The sequence below is a fragment of the Oncorhynchus mykiss genome, chromosome 2, assembly GCF_013265735.2.
Source record: "Oncorhynchus mykiss isolate Arlee chromosome 2, USDA_OmykA_1.1, whole genome shotgun sequence".
Taxonomy (NCBI): domain Eukaryota; kingdom Metazoa; phylum Chordata; class Actinopteri; order Salmoniformes; family Salmonidae; genus Oncorhynchus; species Oncorhynchus mykiss.
The window spans coordinates 21,349,692-21,369,859 of NC_048566.1; positions in this window are offsets into that span (position 1 = coordinate 21,349,692).

Here is a 20,168-nt window from a genome sequence, read left to right on the forward strand (position 1 = left end):
ATAATGCACATGTCAAATCAGGAGCTCTCTCTGGGCAGACCAGGCAGTTGTCTTATAAATGGCTATACACAGACAAATTATATTTGCATGACTTAGCATAATTAATTCATCATTACCGTTTTGTCTCATTCATGTGACCGAGCAATACTGTTTCATAACATGTGACAGACCAACACCTCACGAGGCTTCTCCTCTCTAAGCTGAGACTTTGAAACTGAGATATCTTTAGTTTGTTCTCAAAACAAGGTCTGGGTGTACTGCCAATTTCTAGTTACTGATAAGAGGAGGATTTGTTCAGTCAACCACTTCCATGAACACAGAAATTGGTTTATAGAACAGCACATGAATTGAACAAAGAAAGGAGTTACAAGTAAAGCACAAACCTTAAAAGTCCCATTGTAACACTATTCTCAATTTAATATTGTCTTTACTAATATGTAAAATTTGTTTAGACTTAGAATGGCTCATTATCAAGAACAGGGGCAGTGGAAATTGTAAATTGCTTGCTGACGATCTTCTCCACTTTGGTGTCCTTGGCAATCTCTAGGGCTGGCAGGGAGGTCAAAGGGTACACGGTGACAGGGTCCTGAACCAGCTGCACATTCCCTGGTTTCAACGGAAATGGTTCCTTTGTGTTTGTGTGTCTGAAAGCATGTCTTGTATCTTATGTTATCTGTTTCAGACTGAGCACCTATTTGTTTATGTGTTATCCCTCTCCTATGTCATTTCTTTGGAGAGTTTAGTGCATATTTTGCATGAGTAACATGATGATATAAAACAGAAAGATACTGACCGAGTACTTTCACACTTTCATTTGAGGCTTGTATTGAACAACAATAACCATAAACACAAACTCTTGCTCTATAACATTAAAGATCCTATCTCTATCTATTTTTTCTAACATGCTAGTCTACTATCCTTGGTACAATCATGGAGAGACGGGCAGCGTGAAGGTCTCATCAATGATTTTGCTGGAACGGTGAGCAATTGTGCTTTCCAATGGTATTAATATTACAGTTGACCTGGAAGTATAAAAAATGTTGGCCGCTAAAATAAGGTCAAATGTACGGAACACTGATGAACGGAGGTTCTCTAGCTTACCGTTACTTACGTGCCCTTCCCAACAATGCAGAGAGAAGGGAAATAGAGAAATAGCAGAAAAGTAAAACACGTAAAAAAAGTCATAATAAATACAAAATGAGCAACGATAACTTGGCTATATACACGGGGTACAAGTACAGAGTGGATGTGCAGGGGTACGATGTAGTTGAGGTAGCTACAGTATGTACATATAACTAGTAATAAAGTGACAGATAATCAACAGTAGCAGCAGTGTATAAGTCAAAAAAGTTAAGGGTCAATGCAGATTAGTCTGTGTAGCTATTTGGTTTACAAATATCCATAGGGGCAGTCTTACAGCTTGGGGGTAAAAGCTGTTCATGGTCCCCTTGGTTTCAGACTTGGTGCATCGGTACCGCTTGCAGTGCGGTAGCAGAGAGAACAGTCCATGACTAGGGTGGCTGGAGTCTTTGGCAATTATTAGGGCCTTCATCTGACATTGCCTGGTATAGATGTCCCGGGTGGCAGGAAGCTTGGCTCCAGTGATGTGCTGGGCTGTACGCACTACCCTCTGTAGCGCCTTGCGGTTGGAGGCCGAGCAGTTGCCATACCAGGCGGTGATGCAACCAATGCTCTCGATGGTGCAGCTGTAGAATTTTGAGGATCTGAGGACCCATACCCATGTCTCTTGAGGGGGAATAGGCGTTGTCGTGCCCTCTTCATGACTGTCTTGGTGTGTTTGGACCATGATAGTTTGTTGGTGATGTGAAGCTCTCATCTTGCTCCACTACAGCCCTGTTGAATCCATCCACCTTACAAGAATGAGGATTTCATACCCTTACCACCTGGATTGGATCCAGTTGCAGAGGGAGGTGTTTAGTCCCATGGTCCTTAGCTTAGCGATGAGCATTGAGGGCACTATTGTGTTGAACGCTGAGCTGTAGTTGTGACAAGAGATGAAAAGAATCTGCCCACTCCATCAAGCAATGGGGACAACAACACAGGGCATTCACGGCACCTCATGGAACCATGGACCGCACCTGCAGAAACTGGACAACGGCGGGAAGCAGAGGAGATACCTATCATAGACTTCTCCCAGCTGACGCTTGACATATCACCTACGCCACCTCCAGTGGTAGAAACAACCAGCTGGTATGATTGAGTAGAATCAGCCAACAGTAACACAGAAGCAGCAATGTGAGAGTCAGTAGTGCATGACCTTAAATGGTAATAATAGGAAGCTTCCGTTTAACACACAGGCCTAAGGTTACGTAGAGCTACAGCACCAGTGGGAACTTCCCCTGTAAAAAGGTATATAAAGAGAACAGAGATCATAAGACAGCATGATCCTCACTGACATATGAGACAGACTTCATATGGAGGATCATCACAGGTAAATTTACTATTGCAATATATGCTTTTTGTTAGACTATAACAATATTAGAGAACTGGATTATTTTGCCTAAGTACTTATTGGATCACTATCTGAATATACTTGGTTGAATTTAGTGACCCCGAGACTGAGTCTACGAAACACAGAGGTCTAAACGCCTCTTGAATACAGACGAAGTGGCAGTCACTCAGTGAGACATCGGGTACAGATGTGATTGGCAATACAGGGAAACAGCAAAGTACCAGTTACAATATATTGAGTCTATACACAGAGTTGGAAGTGAATAGTATTAGGATATACGCTTTTTGTTGGACTAGAACAATATTAGAGAACTGGATTATTTTGCCTAAGTACTTATTGGATCACTATCTGAATATACTTGGTTGAATTTAGTGACCCCGAGACTGAGTCTACAAAACACAGAGGTCTAAACGCCTCTTGAATACAGACGAAGTGGCAGTCACTCAGTGAGACATCAGGTACAGATGTGATTGGCAATACAAGGAAACAGCAAAGTACCAGTTACAATATATTGAGTCCATACACAGAGTTGGAAGTGTATAGAGATATTGGAATTCAGAATCTAGTGTCATAGCTGTGAGAATACCGATTACAGGAAAGTGACTGGGGGGTTGAGCATTTAAGGTAATTGAACTATTTTTGCTATTTAGTCAATATTGTTAGAAGTGTTAACACATTTAAAGTTTTGCAATATTATCTGGCATAGCTTAAAGCATTAAGGATTGATTGAGCATTATTGTTGTATTGAGAAACTGTATAACCATTGAATTGTAATGATGTGTATGACAAAAAACAGAGTGACTAAATAAAAGCTTGAAACTTTGACAACTAGGCCAGATTAACGATCTGGAGAGCAAACGCCTTTGACACTCTCACTGAACAGAAAGTAACCCTGGCTATATGTTAAAGTGATTGCACTAAAGAATATTTCATTGTGTGGACAATAATATATTTTTAAAAGAGTCAAAACATATACCAATACTAGTTTCCGAGTGACTACTAGCTGACGAGCATAATAACTAATAGGAGTTGTTATTAGGTATTGATATATACATAGGTAAAGATAACTTGAAAGTAAGGAAATATAGGAGGAATCCATAACGCTTAAGAATATTTAAATAGGAGTATATCTATCCAAGGCCTCATACTAGACCGGAAAAATAAGGGAGTGACAAGGTGAACGAAGGAACAAACCCAACTCACGCGAAGGGCCATTACGAATAAATAGGAGTGTTGGTAGGGCCGCACGGCAAGGCCCTTGTTACACCGAAGTAACTAAAATCCTGAAGTACTCTGCCCAGCCAAAGGACGGGGTAGAGGCTTTTGCTGCAGGTATTGGGCAAAAGTCAGCACCGTGACACTTGGCGCCCAACGTGGGGCACCGATAGTAATAATACTCTGAAAACTAAATAAGTTAAGGACCTATATACCCAGAGAAAGAAAACCATGGCAACTACCATAGATACTACGGCAGCTCATGAGGAGCAAAGTAGGGTAGAAAATAATGGTACAGAACAGAAAATGATACGCAGGCAAAAGGCAGGTCTACCCAGCACTAGGCTCGCAATGTGCGTACCAGGAATACCCTGGGGCCGCTGACCAAGAGGGAACAGACGGCCCCTCCAATAACAAGATTAGGCAAATAGGCCCTGAATCCTAAGAATTTCCCGTGAAGACTGATCAACTTCACTAGAAATTGTTGGAACAGGTGGAAATTAATTATAAAATGATTAAGGAACACCAGTCTCTATTCAAAGTGTATAACTACTTTGAAATTGTATTATTTCCTTGGGAAAGTAAAGCTAACATAGTGCGTAAGTGTCACTATGGACGTTGTATGAGAAAAAAATCCCTGAGAAATAAGAAAGTACTATAGAGTTTATAACTAAATAGGAAATCTAAATAAAATCTCAAGGTAAATGTAAGGGATTTCTTCCATTGACGGAGAGGCGGACCAAAACGCAGCGTGGTGGTTATTCATGTTTTAATAAATCACTACACATGAACAAACTAACAAAAACAAGAAATGTGAAAACGCAAAACAGTCCTATCCTGTGACAACAAACACAGTGACAGGAACAATCACCCACAAACACAGTGACACCCAGGCTACCTAAGTATGATTCTCAATCAGAGACAACTAATGACACCTGCCTCTGATTGAGAACCATACTAGGCCGAAACATAGAAATACCCAAATCATAGAAAAACAAACATAGACTGCCCACCCAACTCACGCCCTGACCATACTAACTACATACAAAACAAAGGAAATAGAGGTCAGAACGTGACAGTAAAGAGCAATGGCGGGTTAGAGTCTACTCTTTGAGAAAAAAATCCCTGAGAAATAAGAAAGTACTATAGAGTTTATAACTAAATAGGAAATGTATACAAACCTCAAGGTGAAGATATGGCAACAGGAGCTAATTATTTTCAATGCCGTCAAGGCAGGCAGACCTCGTAGTAATACGAAATTGGGTTCTAATAAAAGGTCATTCCAGAAAAAGAAGGGGGGCCAGAGGATGTAAGTGTGTATTGTGGCAAAGTGGCCTTCTATGCACAGCCCTGGTACCCCATGGCAATGGCCCTGCTACAAGATGGGACTCCAATGAATCTAGGAGACACTAGTGTAATGTTGAGAGCCGTGCAGGAAGACTTATGTTAAGTATTTAGGATATATTTTAAGCCAACAGGGCAGAAAAAAAGATGAAGGTAGAAAAAGAGTGATTTTATAAGACAGTCAGTCAATATTTGGAAACAGAGACCATATCTGGTACTGACAGTATTAGCTGCGGCAACAGGAAGCAGATTGAACCACAGCCATTAAAGCAGCAGTTAAGAGGAAGTTAAACATAGACATAACTACATTGAAAGAGCTGAGACAGATAGTGACCCATGTGCAGATGTATTAGGTCAGTTAGACACTGACAGGAGTAGGGGAATGGGACTTTACAGGGAAGTAAATAATGCAGAGTGGACACCTCAGGGTAAAATTTCAGGATGGACTTTAAAAAAGATATGAAAATAATAAACAACTTAGGGATAAATATGCTACAAGGAGAAGAAAATCTCCTCAGCTTATCGGATGCTAAATAATTATAAGTAAGGGGAGTCATAAATATGAACCATTTTTTGTTCCAGACCAAATAGAGAGAGTCAGAACACACATCAAATAATTGGAGGAGTACATAAGCCAGGGAAGCAATGCAAAATAGCCAGACACAAAAGAGGCCTTAACGAAGTTGAATACTGCAGGCAGGAAACTGAATCTGACAAAAAGCCAGATAGGCAGGAAGGAAGTCAGCTTTCTCGGTTTCACAATCAGTGTTACCTAGAAAAAGTGCAGAGAATGGAGGAGCCACAAACAGTGAATGAGATGCAGAAATGCCTAGGCAAACTAGGGTATATTAGAAACCACATACCCGGCTATAGCAGAGTAGCTAAGCATTGCTATAAGGGCGAAAGACGAAATGACCACCTAGAGCTGTCACATAAGCAATATGGGAAATAGCCCATAATTTGGACAGACAAAATGACTGAATCATGGATAAAGTTAAAAAAAGATGGCAGCTGTAGCCCAGACTAATGAGCCAAGAAACCCCGATCTGCCCCTATGGATATTTGTAAAATTAGAAGGGGAGGACATAGATAGGTTATATATAGGGTTCATATGGGTGGCCAATGAAGGATCGGAGAGAACAGTGAAGTGCTACAGTAAACACTTAAAGGGACCAGTGATGAAATACACGTCTGAAGGAGCCAAGATGGCCCTATTAGAAATATATTGGAACAAGATAGTATCACTGACTCAGGGTCAACAAATTATAATAAAAGACCAGGAGCTAAATAGGCTATGGGCAGACGACCACACAAAGAAAATGCTAGGGTTGACAATCACCCCCTTGGGACAAATGGAGAAATGTAGTAGGAACCAGGTGAGTACTCTTTGTAGCAGACAAAGTTGGGAACAAGAAGATTAACCTCCTAAAGCAAGGCAAAGGAAGCATAAAACACCAAAAGAAAAACCCAGGGATATAGTGGTGTTTACGGATGGAAGCGAGAAGTCAGAAAAAAACAGATTGCGCTTTATAGTGAAAAATAAAGCTACAGGAGATACTCTGACCAAACAGAGTCGAACAATAACAGGGACAGCCCAAAAGGCAGAGCTAATGGCAGTGCTGGAGGCACTTTTACACTGTATAGGGTCTAACCTGAAAAGGATAGAAATAGTGACCGACAGTTATTACTGTGCGCAAGATATGGCCTCAGATAAAAAGATTTGGCAGAATAACGGGTACAGAGGTTCCAAAAATAAGCCAATTCAATATGAGGGTGAGTGGAGGAAAATCCATGAGTTAATGGATAAAATGAAGTCCTTAAGTCATTAAAAGGCTCACACTGCCGAGTCAGTAAGTACAGAAGCAAACTTTAACCAACTAGGCAATAAATAGGTAGATGAACTAGTTCAAATGGGAAGAATAGTTCTCTATAAACGAGAAAAAGACAAACTGAAAGCACTCCATGAAGACTGGGGCCACCTGGGGACCCGAATAGTCATGAAAAGACTAACAGACGAGGGCAGTTTCTATACTAGAGAAGAAGTACTAGAGATATGTACGAGATGCATCATATGCCAAGAACAAAAAGGTTAGTAACCTAGGCAGCATAGCAGGTCAACACATTAAGTGCACCACACCATGGAAGCAAATAGCATTAGATACTATGGACCCTATGAAGGTGGCCACCTCCTTAGGGCACAGGTACGCTATAGTAGCGGTGTGTATGGCTACAGGATACTCAATAGTGCTCACATCAAATTCATCCAATGCGGTGCCAGTATTGCAGATGCTTAACCTTCTAACCCTTGCTCTAGGTCCATTCCCATTGTTAAGGACTGACAATGGGACCCAAAATAAGAATAAGAGAGTGGAGGATTGGTGTGCCGAGCAGGGAGTCTCGCACATATTCTCCCCTCCTTATACTCCTCAAGCAAATGGTTGCGCGGAGAGAACAATTGGAAAGCTTAAAACAACATTGGGGTTGTGGAAAGCAGGTAGGGACTGGGGACCCAAGTTGACACAGGCCTGTGTGGAGTTAAATCATACTCCCACAGATACAGGACCCAGCCCCAGAGAGTTAATGGGTTTACCCGGGATCAGCACAGTGGTGGAGATAGCTAACACCCAGTCTCCCCTCTACCTTATGTGTTAAAGGTGGGAGACTGGATTAGGATCAAGTGCCGCCAGTCACCACCAGGAGCTGATACAGGGAACAGAGTAATTCCCCCCCCCCCCAAAAAAAAATATAGAAAGAGACAGCAAATAACTGAGGTTGTCAGTGCTAACACAGTTAAAGTAGACAGTAATACAACAGTAGATATCTCCCAATTTAAGAAAGTATGTCCGCCCCAGAGGTGGTGTCAGAATGGTTACATCTGCTTAACTGCAGGTCAGGGCTGCAAGTGTGCCGTTCTGGAGATACTATATGGGTTGCCTCACACACCTGGCATGAAGATTTAGTCAAGGTTGGGGTGGTGGTGGCCGCAAACACAAAGGTGTTGTGGAAAGAATGTAAGTGTATGGATGTTACAGGGTCAGGACATATGAGCACTGTACCATGTGACAACTGTGGAGAACCAACTGCCGAGGTCCAATACCAAGGACCGGCTAATCTTAGCCTTAGGCAATCGGCCACAGGAAGTGATAGCGGAGAGAAAGGCGGGAGACAAAGAGTAGGCCGCATACTCATGTGTAGAGCATGTGGATTACATGTATTCCTGAATTGTGCACTGGGAGTACAAGTAGTATCGGGAACCTGGGACCCTAAAAGATGCTTATGCATGTGGAACCACAGGGGAATCATACAACCTAGAGGCTGTATGGAGTGTAGAAATCAGCAAGTTAAGGGAAATACGGTCTTACTAAGAGGGAGCTTGCTTACGCCAGTAAGGCTAGAAGACCCTCTCTGGCCGGTAGAACAAGGACCTTTCCAGTTGGCAAAAGGGTCTAGTACCTATAGGAATAGTGAAGAGTGGCTAAAAGCCAGGGAAAGAGACCCAGTACTCCTTACGGGATATGGGACCAGTAAAGGAGAACCAGAATGTTGGATGATGGTAGACGGGAAATGTTCCCTATGGAACCCTAGGACTTACCTAAGTCAGATGTTGACAAACAGACGTGACTGGGAACAAGATGATGAATATGAATTAGACAATAACCATGAGAGAAACGACCACCATGGGGTAATGAGAAGTTGCTGGTGGGAAGGAACATGTAAGCCAGTGAGATAATATCACTGGGGCAGGTTAATGAGGAAAGAGAGGACAATGTGCTGTGTCTCCAAGCTTATGGCCATAGAGGATACAGAACCCGTCAGGGGTGACAAAAGAGAAAGGCACATAGTGAATTTGGGCTGGCAAATATACATTGCCCAGGACCCCAAAACCAAATTGGACTCGTGCCACATGTTGGTGGACAGGAAAGCAGCTCCTGGAGAGGCAAGGGGTAGAAATGAAGCTGCTCTACCTGATCCACAAGGAAAAATGAGAAGGTTGATTAACCAAATAAAAAGAAAACTAACCTCAGACCCACAAGACCCTGGAGAGGGCACATCTAGACAAAGGGACACAGGCCATACTAGGTCCCCCATTTGTAAAAATAAATAAGAAAGAAAACAAAACTAACTAGAATGTCTCCCTCTGTTTCCACAGGGAAATGAGGCTGGGAGAATATATAACCAGACATAGGGAATGTAAGGTGGGATGGTGCTGTTGGGTACAGTGCCTTGCGAAAGTATTCGGCCCCCTTGAACTTTGCGACCTTTTGCCACATTTCAGGCTTCAAACATAAAGATATAAAACAAGGAAACAGCAAAGTACCAGTTACAATATATTGAGTCCATACACAGAGTTGGAAGTGTATAGAGATATTGGAATTCAGAATCTAGTGTCATAGCTGTGAGAATACCGATTACAGGAAAGTGACCAAGGGGTTGAGCATTTAAGGTAATTGAACTATTTTTGCTATTTAGTCAATATTGTTAGAAGTGTTAACACATTTAAAGTTTTGCAATATTATCTGGCATAGCTTAAAGCATTAAGGATTGATTGAGCATTATTGTTGTATTGAGAAACTGTATAACCATTGAATTGTAATGATGTGTATGACAAAAAACAGAGTGACTAAATAAAAGCTTGAAACTTTGACAACTAGGCCAGATTAACGATCTGGAGAGCAAACGCCTTTGACACTCTCACTGAACAGAAAGTAAAGCAACGTCAGCACAAGAACTGTTCGCCGGGAGCTTCATGAAATTAGTTTCCATGGCCGAGCAGCCACACACAAGCCTAAGATCACCATGCACAATGCCAAGTGTCGACTGGAGTGGTGTAAAGCTTGCCGCCATTGGACTCTGGAGCAGTGGAAACGCGTTTTATGGCGTGGTGAATCACGCTTCACCATCTGGCAGTCCGACGGACAAATCTGGGTTTGTCGGATGCCAAAAGTACGCTACCGGACCCAACTGTAAAGTTTGGTGGAGGAGGAATAATGATCTGAGGCTGTGTTTCATAGTTCGGGCTAGGCCCCTTAGTTCCAGTGAAGGGAAATCTTAACACTACAGCATACAATGACATTCTAGATGATTATGTGCTTCCAACTTACTTGGGAAGGAATGTTCCAACATCTAGTGGACAGCCTTCCCATATTAATGTCCATGCTTTGGGAATGAGATATTTGACGAGCAGGTGTCCACATACATTTGGGCCATGTATCTCCATGGGGCGGGTTGATATAGGTGAGGGGTGACGGGTACGTCCTCTCCATAGCAACCAGCTAGTGTTAAAGCCTATAGAGTCACACACTCAATTGGAATAAAAAAACATTGAAACTGTACGCTCAAAACCACAGACCCAGTGCATGGGCGAGCGGTTTGCTGATGTCAACGTTGTGAACAGAGTGCCCCATGGTGGCTGTGGGGTTATTGTATGGGCAGGCATAAGCTATGGTTAACAAACACAACTGCATTTTATTGATGGCAATTTGAAGGCACAGAAATAACGTGACGAGATCCTGAGGCCCATTTTATTTTTAATAAATCAAATTTTATTTGTCACATACACATGGTTAGCAGATGTTAAAGTGAGTGTAGCGAAATGCTTGTGCTTCTAGTTCCGACAATGCAGTAATAACCAACGAGTAATCTAACCTAACAATTTCACAACAGCTACTTTATACACACAAGTGTAAAGGGATGAAGAATATGTACATAAAGATATATGAATGAGTGACGGTACAGAACGGCATAGGCAAGATGCAGTAGATGGTATCGAGTACAGTATATACATATGAGATGAGTAATGTAGGGTATGTAAACATATAAAAGTGGCATTTAAGGTAGAGTATCTGTGACCAACATATGCATATCTGTTATCTGTATTCCCAGTCATGTGAAATCCATATATTATGGCCTAATGCATTTATTTAAATTGACTTGTTTCCTCATATGAACTGTAAAATCTTGGTAATTGTTGCATTTATGTTTTTGTTCAGTTTATACTAGATATGTTACCATATTAACACAAGAGTTCTAGTACCCACAATATTAAAGCTGATCTACCCCCCCCCCCCCCCCCCCTCAAACCTGAGGGACAAATGTAAATGAATCACATTAAATACTGTAAATAATCTTCAGAAATGACTTTGTCAAAACAACAAAATAACTAGGGCTTCACAATTTCTTTTATTTAACTAGGCAAGTCAGTTAAGAACAAATTCTTATTTACAATGACGGCCTAGGAACAGTGGGTTAACTTCCTTGTTCAGGGGCAGAACAACAGATTTTTACCTTGTCAGCTCAGGGATTCAATCCACCAACCTTTTAGTTACTGGCCAAATGCGCTAACCACTGAGCTACCTGGACAATGGTGAAAACTTGGGAAAAACTTAGAGAGTTTAGTAATAATCCATTTAGTATAAAGGGAAATAAACAAAAAAAGGTGGTCCTCCTGTTGGTGAGCAGATGTTTCACATAGTTTCCTCTGCTAGCGTGGTTGATCTGTGTGTCACAGCTCAGCAGCTTGGGCTTGTAGCAGTACCAGGGCTCCCCTGTGTGGGGGTCTGTGTAATTGCACAATGGTTTGTCAGCAGACACAGGTTACGTACAGATGTTTGGAACAGTTTTCCAGAGCGGAACGGACTCTAAAAGAAAATCAAATCGGGCTGTTCTTCTCGTAACCGTCCTAGAACATGAACAGCCTCACTAGGATGGACCACTAGGATGGACCAGTGTCACCTCCATTCCTGCCATAGTAACGGGAAATTGGCAGAGTACATTCCTGTTCTGCAACGCCTGCTCCCAACTTGGAGGAATGCAGCCGGGCCAGCAAGAAGACTCCACCATAGCTCTTGGGACGCCCCTGGAAGTCATGCACATGGACCAGAGCCTCCAACTGGTTCCCCACGTGCCACTCTCTCCTGCCCCCTGCTGGCAGGATCACAAAATGGCTGTATGCTGGGTCACTGGTCTGGTTCAGGGACACATTCACAGAATGGGGCTGAGGCTGTGGCCAGGCGATGGACTCCAGGAGGTATTGCTCATCCAGTAGCTCTGGTTGCGGCGCAGAGGAGAAGGGCCCGCTGTGATGAAAGCTGGGTGGATGCTGCTCTGGAGCTGGTAGAACGTTGACATCATTTGGCAGTTGTGCTTCTGCTGAGAAGAGTAGAGGTACAGGTGTGCAACACTGGAAGCATAAGTTTTATAGAAAGTGCTACGCTCACATAAATTTCAATTATACCTGGACGTAAGCAGCATGGCTCTGTGAGAGGCTAACGCTGTTCATTGTAAAATTACTCTATTTTTGTGTTTTCAAGAATGACACATGGCTCACACCCGAGAACATTTGGTAAAGTGGCTTGCGCTCTGCTCACGCTGGCGTAAAACAAATCTTTGTCCAGTGTAGCAGCTAAAAACCTACAGTTTTCGCTAAGCCCCAGTGTAGCTCCCATGTGAGGGTGGTAAAGGAGGTAAATTGTGATTGAAGCCATGTGAGAAATGAATCATGTTTGACCTGTAACTTATTTTGAGTGCAGATGGATTTACCCTACCTCCAGAATGTTGATATTGCTGAACAGGAAGAAGATGCATGACAGGGCCAGCAGGAAGAAGATACAGATATATTTGGACCAGCTTCTGTCAGTCCCCCTTACGTTAACACAAAGAAGCTGGTAACTATTTGCCCTATGAGTGTTTGCAAGTGTGCACAAATAGAGCAGAACTAGAAAATCTGCATTCATTTAGCATAGCTGACGTTTTACATTCTCCCAACCAATTGTGCAATTTTTTGTGTGTTTTATGTAACTTGTTTTTTTTTAACTTACTGTGTACATAATGTTGCTGCTACTGTCTGTTACGACCAAAAATAACTTAACGCGAACAGGAAGAAACTTTTTCCTTTAAAAACATCTTAGGGCTAGGCCCCTTTTTTCTCAATTTCCACCTGAATGACGTGCCCAAAGTAAACTGCCTGTTGCTCAGGCCCTGAAGCCAGGATATGCATATAATTGGTACCATTGGAAATAAAACACTTTGAAGTTTGTGGAAATGTTAAAATAATGTAGGAGAATATAACACAATAGATACGGTAGGAGACAATCCAAAAGAATAACCAACCAGAATTTCTGTTTTGAGAGACCATGCTCTTACAATGGCAAGTATAAGGGCATACTCAATTCTAGCTCCCATGATGCAATTCCTATGGCATCCACATGGTGCCAGCAGTCTATATTCAAGGTTTCAGGCTTGTAACTTCCAAAACGAATAAGAAATATCAGTTTCAGTACAGGGACACAGTCTTGGAAATTTGTGTTTGCATGCACGATGAAGACAGGACGCACCTGCTAAAAAAAATGGTTTCCTCTTGACATACTTCTTTCCGTGACAAATTTTATAGTTTGATTACATTTTAGGGTATCGTAGGAGTGAATAGAAATGTATTTTGACTTGTTGAAACAAAGTTTAAGGGTAGATATTCGGATTCTTTTCTCTGCATGTTGAACAAGTAGATTACTCAAATCGATGGAGCCAACTAAACTGACTTTTTGGGATATGAAGAACGATTTTATCTAACAAAACACTATATGTTATAGCTGGGACCCTTTGGATGACAAATCAGAGGAAGATTTTAAAAAAGTAAGGCAATATTTAATCGCTATTTGTGAATTTATGAAACTTGTGCCGATGGAAAAATATTATGATGTGGGGAGCCGTCCTCAAACAATCGCATGGCATGTTTTCACTGTAAAAGCTACTGTAATCGGACAGTGCAGTTAGATGAACAAGAATTTAAGCTTTCAACCGATATGACAATTGTATGTACCTACATTTTTTATTTAACCAGGTAGGCTAGTTGAGTACAAGTTCTCATTTACAACTGCGACCTGGCCAAGATAAAGCAAAGCAGTGCAACACAAACAACAACACAGAGTTACACATGGAATAAACAAGCGTACAGTCAATAACACAATATAAAAAAATAAAGTCTATATACAGTGTGTGCAAATAGCGTGAGGAGGTAAGGCAATAAATAGGCCATAGTAACAAGTATATTGTGTATTGCTACCTCTGTATCAAAGGTATTATCTAAGTGAGTTTCAGACATAGGCAGAATAGGAATGTCATCTGTACCAAGCAAGTTATTGACTTCATGGATCTTGTTTCTCAGGCTGCATATGTTAATATGGCAATTTTTTCTGGGTTGCTTGATTGTTTTAAATGCTTTACTGGGAAGCTTATCAGAAGTAGACTTGATAGTGCAGGATGAGCTGCACAACGTGGCCTTCCTACTAGGGCACACAGCCTCAGTGCTAACAGTGTAACTCTGGTTCATAGGCTCATGATTACTGCATCCAATAGCTATGTAATTAACAAAGGTATTCAGGGAAATTAGGGGGACATACATTAAGTTACTTACATTGTGTCTGACAACACCAAGGATAATGTACATTTGATGCAGCATTATGATGACTCATTGTTATAATGGTATGGATTAAGTGAGCTGGTTTTGTGTCATTGATAAGTCATTGTTTCAACGCCTTGAAATGCAAGGACAGAGTCCAGGAGCTGATTTGGATGGACTCCTGTAGAGAATTCTGTTTCCAGAAGGTGTCAACATTATCTATAAAAGTGACTCCAGCAGAGCTACAGCAGAGCTACAGTAATCTTTTAGCCAGATGTGTAATGCTAGGAGCCTGCTGAAGCTATCACACGATGGTACCGGACCAGAAATTATTGGACGTTTTTTGGAGTCTTTTAATACTAAAATAATTTCTTTAAAAATCAATTATCAGATGTTCCGAGCTAGCCCTCCTGATGTCATTTGACCCCACATGGACTACAACAGTGTCAGCTCCCAGCATCTGTTGTAGAGCAGTCGGAAGCAGCCTTATGATGTCCTCTACTCGTACTCCTGGCCATACATGTCTCAAGTTGAGGGAGAGTGCAATTGGCATGCTGACTGCAGTAACATCCACCAGAGTTGTTGCCAGAGCATTTAATATTAATTTCTCTACCATAGGCCGCTTTAGAGAATTTTGGAGAATTTGGCAGTATGTCCAAGAGGCCTCACAACCACAGACCATGTACAACCATGCCAGCCCAGGACCAAACTGTCTCATCTGCGTGTTCGTTGTCCTCACCAGGGTACGCAGTTTGGCATTTTAACTGGCTTCAGTGGGCAAATGCTCACCATCGATGGCCAACAACGAAATGTGCTCTTCACAGATGAGTACTGGTTTCAACTGTTCCGGGCAGATGGCAGACAGTGTGTATGGTGTCATGTGGGAGAGCGGTTTGCTGATGTCAACGTTGTGAACAGAGCGCCCCATGGTGGCAGTGGGGTTATGGTATGGGCAGGCATAAGATACAGACAACAAACACAATTGCATTTTATCGATCGTAATTTGAATGCATAGAGATACCGTGACAAGATCCAGAGGCCCATTGTCGTGTCATTCATCCACTGCCATCAACTCATGTTTCAGCATGAATAATGCACAGCCCCATGTTGCAAGGATCTGTACACAATTCCAGGAAGCTGAAAATGTCCCAAATCTTCCATGACCTGCATACTCACCTGACATGTCACCCATTGAGCATGTTTGGGATGCTCTGGATCAACGTGTATGACAGCATGTCCCAGTTCCCACCAATGCCCAGCAAATTCATACAGCCATTGAAGAGGAGTGGGAAAACATTCCACAATAAACAGCCTGATCCACTCTATACAGAAGAGATGTGTAACGAACACAATGGGAGACAGAGTTGGTTTCAAGCGCAGGGTGTAAATTTGTAAAGGACCAAAATGAGGAGCCAGGTAGCTGGGTCCAGGGGCAGGCAGAAGGTCATACACGGAGGGTCCAAAAAGGCAACAGTATAGGCAGGGAAAAGGCTAGTAACGTTGTTCGGGAAGATCAGGCAGGCAATAGGTTGATAACAGGAAATCCGATCTGCTAAAATACAGGCAGGGAATAGGCAAAAACGTTAGTGAGGCAGGCAAAAACTATCCAACACGGGAGGATTCCATTACGGGAACCCCAGCACTTTGACTAAAAGTGTGTCACAAAACAAACAATAGCTCACAATGACAGGGTGCAAAGAACTGAACTAAATAGGGTGTGATAATGACATACAGGTGTGTGAACAGGTGATCAGAATTCAGGTGATTAGGATCTGGAAAGTGAGCTGCGTTCAGGGTATCTATGTGTTTGAGAGTGTGAGTTGGAAGCAGACGTTACATCACGCTGCATGAGGCAAATGGTGGTCACACCAGATACTGACTGGTTTTCTGATCCACACCCCTACTTTTCTTTTTAAAGGTTTCTGTGACTAACAGATGCATATCTTTATTCCCAATCATGTTAAATCTATAGATTACAGCCTAATTTATTTATTTCAATTGACTGATTTTCTTATATGAACTGAAACTCAGTAAAATCTTTGTTTGTTGCATGTTATATTTCTATTTTTGTTCAGTGTATTTATAATAAAGGGTAATGTTACCAAAATGTAACATTGTCTAACAAATGTGAGTAATTGGCTAATTGAGGGTGTGGCTGTCCAGGTAAAGACTGAATAAAGTTATAACTAAACTAGAGCTTGTTTATTGGATTATTGTGGGGGTTGCTTCTCAGACAAGGGAGTGGGTGAGAAGCATTGGATTCATTAAAAGCTGTAGTTTTGGTCCTCATCCTTGTGCCCTAACTTCATTCCGGATCATGGTCCACAGCAAGGCCCAATCCTGAATGGCGAATCACATTAATGAATGACGATGTTAGGAAAAGGTGTGTGTTTATCTGCCACGCAGATCATTATCCAGTTCCTGTCCTCCATGTACAGTAAACCATAAATATCTGTATCAAAATAACATTACAGGGCCATTACCTAAACGGATACAAAGGTCACTGCAATGTGGCTTATGCTAAATGGGGAACTTCCTCGTCACCTTGTCACCAGAACTTCCTTGTCACCTCAGCCTATTGTATAGCATCATACTGTGAGTGTACTAGAAGCACTAGAAGCCATGCTTTACAGCTCTTTGAGTTGAACATTTACAGTCTAGTTACATTAAATGGTTTTCCTTCCCCCTTGTAATTGCATGTAGCCCTAACTGCACAATAACTGCACTCGTTGCTAATTTCATACAGCTACAGTTTCCTTTCATTGGAATTAAATTATTGTACTATAGATTACTGTGTACAGTAGAGTACAGTAATTACACACACGTTTTACACCTTAATCAAGTAAACATGGACACAACAAACCACTGGATGACCAGCCAAGAAGACTAGACACTACTGTACTCCACCTCTGATGAGACACTGGTCTTTGTACACCTCAGCCATCCAGCTATGTCTCATTGCTCAATGTAATATAGACCAGGTAACAGCACACTGAGACACAAGGACAAATTGTATCCCCTTAAATTGCACACACCAGTTGAAGTCATGAAGTTTTTTTCCTCTGTAAGGAGGAAGTTTGAGTGATCCTGCTATGCTTGCTGACTCCTAATCCACTACCTATGTGGTTCTGGCCAAAACTAGTGCACCATATAGGATGCAGAAGATTAACTGAAATTCCAATAAAATAATGGAATTAGATGTTTTATTCATCTCATGAACTGAACCCTGCTCCATGTATGGAATTTGTTTCTCTAAACTCTGAATAGAATAGGAATGGTGTTATAGGCCTACTCAGGCTGTTTATAGGAAGACTATCACATTATACCTACACCGTAGTAGACCATATAGCCAATCTATCCTGTTTTAAAAGGACTGAACACAGAAAGAGATCATTTGGTTCCATTTCAACATATTTAAAAGTGAAACCAAAGGGCTGTAACATATAAATGAAATCAAATAGCTTATTAGACACACCAGAACTTTTCAAATGTTCAAATAAAAAGGTTATTGCACAGACAAATGTGGAAACTAAAGCACTGATCATTGAGAATGAAATCAGAATGACTGCTAAGGCTTGAAGCATGAATGAAATCATTAAATAGGCAGCCTAGCCTACAAAACTAAAACAATCTGTTCAAATCAAAAGGCCTGATTTAACATGACATCAATAACGCAGCCACATCACGAGTTCCCTGTGCCAACGTATTTGGAAATTAAAAGAAGGTTTAAAAGCTTTTACGAAGGCCAAAAAACTATTTTCCAGTGAGAAAACAGAAATCCACTTAAAAGTTTTTTTTGTTTTAAACTTCTGTTTTCAAAGATGTAGTCTACGATGCAATAGTCGTGATCATTTTAAGGAGAACAAAAAGTATTTAGTCTACATTTGAACAACTGAGGTAAAGACAGTTTCAAGCTGGATATTCAATGGATATTCGCGCTTTCAAACCTTAATAGCTTTCAAACCACTTGAGCCGCAGACTCCAAATAAGTGTCATGATGTTTGAAAAATTGCGCACAATATTGCACAGGTCTTATTTTCACCTTTTGGACATGAATTTGCTTTCCGAAGCTAATAAACATGTGGAAATGTGAGCAGCATTTTGTATTCCTAGTTGAATTAGTTAGGGAGCGTAAACAAAGTACAAACTTTTTTTACATTCTAATTTCAATAGCTACTTGGTCATGTGACCTACTTGACTCAAACAAGGTTCAGAATGTCCACTGACTACCCTTCTATATTGCACACCCTTTGGTTTGTTCATATCACACGTTTTTACACACATTTTTCAAACGTACTAATTCAATAGCTCCTTGATCATGTAACCTACTGGACTCTAAAAAGGTTCAGAATGTACAGTCAGAGGGCAAACACATTGCACAGCCTTTAGTATGTCCATTTTCATCTCACTTGTTTTGACATGATTTCTCAAACTTCCAAATGTCAATAGCTCCTTGGTCATGTGACCTACTGGACTGAAACAAACTTCAGAATGCCCACGGACTAGCCTTATATATTGCACACTCTTGTTTTTTACTGTAAAATCACACAGTGTAACATACATTTTTCATAGTTTTACATTTCAATAGCTCCTTGGTCATGTCAATTACACACCTAAGCATGCAGTGGATATACACCCATATCGCAGACTCAACTTTTAAAGGCCCAGTGTGACTGACCTGCGTTTGAACCAAGGTCACGTGCTCAACAAGATCAAATCAAACTTTATTTGCTACATGCACCGAATACAACAAGTGTATACTTTACAGTGAAATGGTTACAAGCCCTTAACCAACAGTGCAGTTCAAGAAGAAGAAAATATTTACCAAGTAGGCTAAAATAAAAAGTAACACAATAAGAATAACAATAACGAGGCTATATACAGGGGGCACCGGTACCGAGTCAGTGTGCAGGGGTACAGGCTAGTTGAGGTAATCTGTACATGTAGGTGGGGGCGAAGTGACTATCCATAGGTAACAAACAAACAGCAAGTAGCAGCAGTATACAAGAGGGGGGGGATCAATGTAAATTGTCCTGGGGCAATTTTTATGAATTGTTCAGCAGTCTAATGGCTTGTGGGTAGAAACTGTTGAGGAGCCTTTTGGTCCTAGACTTGGAGCTCCGGTACCGATTGCCGTGCGGTAGCAGAGAAAAGTCTATAACTTGGGTGGCAAGAGTCTCTGACAATTTTATTGGCTTTCCTCTGACAGCCTAATATCTGGGTCCTGGATGGCAGGAAGCTTGGCCCCAGTAATGTACTGGGACATTCGCACTACCTCTGTAGTGTCTTAAAGTCAGATGCCGAGCAGTTGCCATACCAGGCGGTGATGCAACCGGTCAGGATGCTATCGATGGTGCAGCTGTAGAACCTTTTGAGGATCTGGGGACCCATGCCAAATATTTTCATTCTCCTGAGGGGGAAAAGGTTTTGTCATTCCCTCTTGACTGTCTTGGTATGTTTGGACCATGATAGTTCGTTGGTGATGTGGACAACAAGGAACTTAACTCTCAATCCGCTACACTACAGCCCAGTCGATGTTAATGAGGGCCTGTTTGGCCCGCCTCTTCCTGTAGTCCATAGTTTAGTCCCAGAGTCCTTAGCTTAGTGATGAACTTCGTGGGCACTATGGTGTTGAACGCTGAGCTGTAGTCAATGAACAGCATTCTCACATAGGTGTTCCTTTTGTCCAGGTGAGAAAGGGCAGTGTGGAGTGCAATTGAGATTGCGTCATCTGTGGATTTG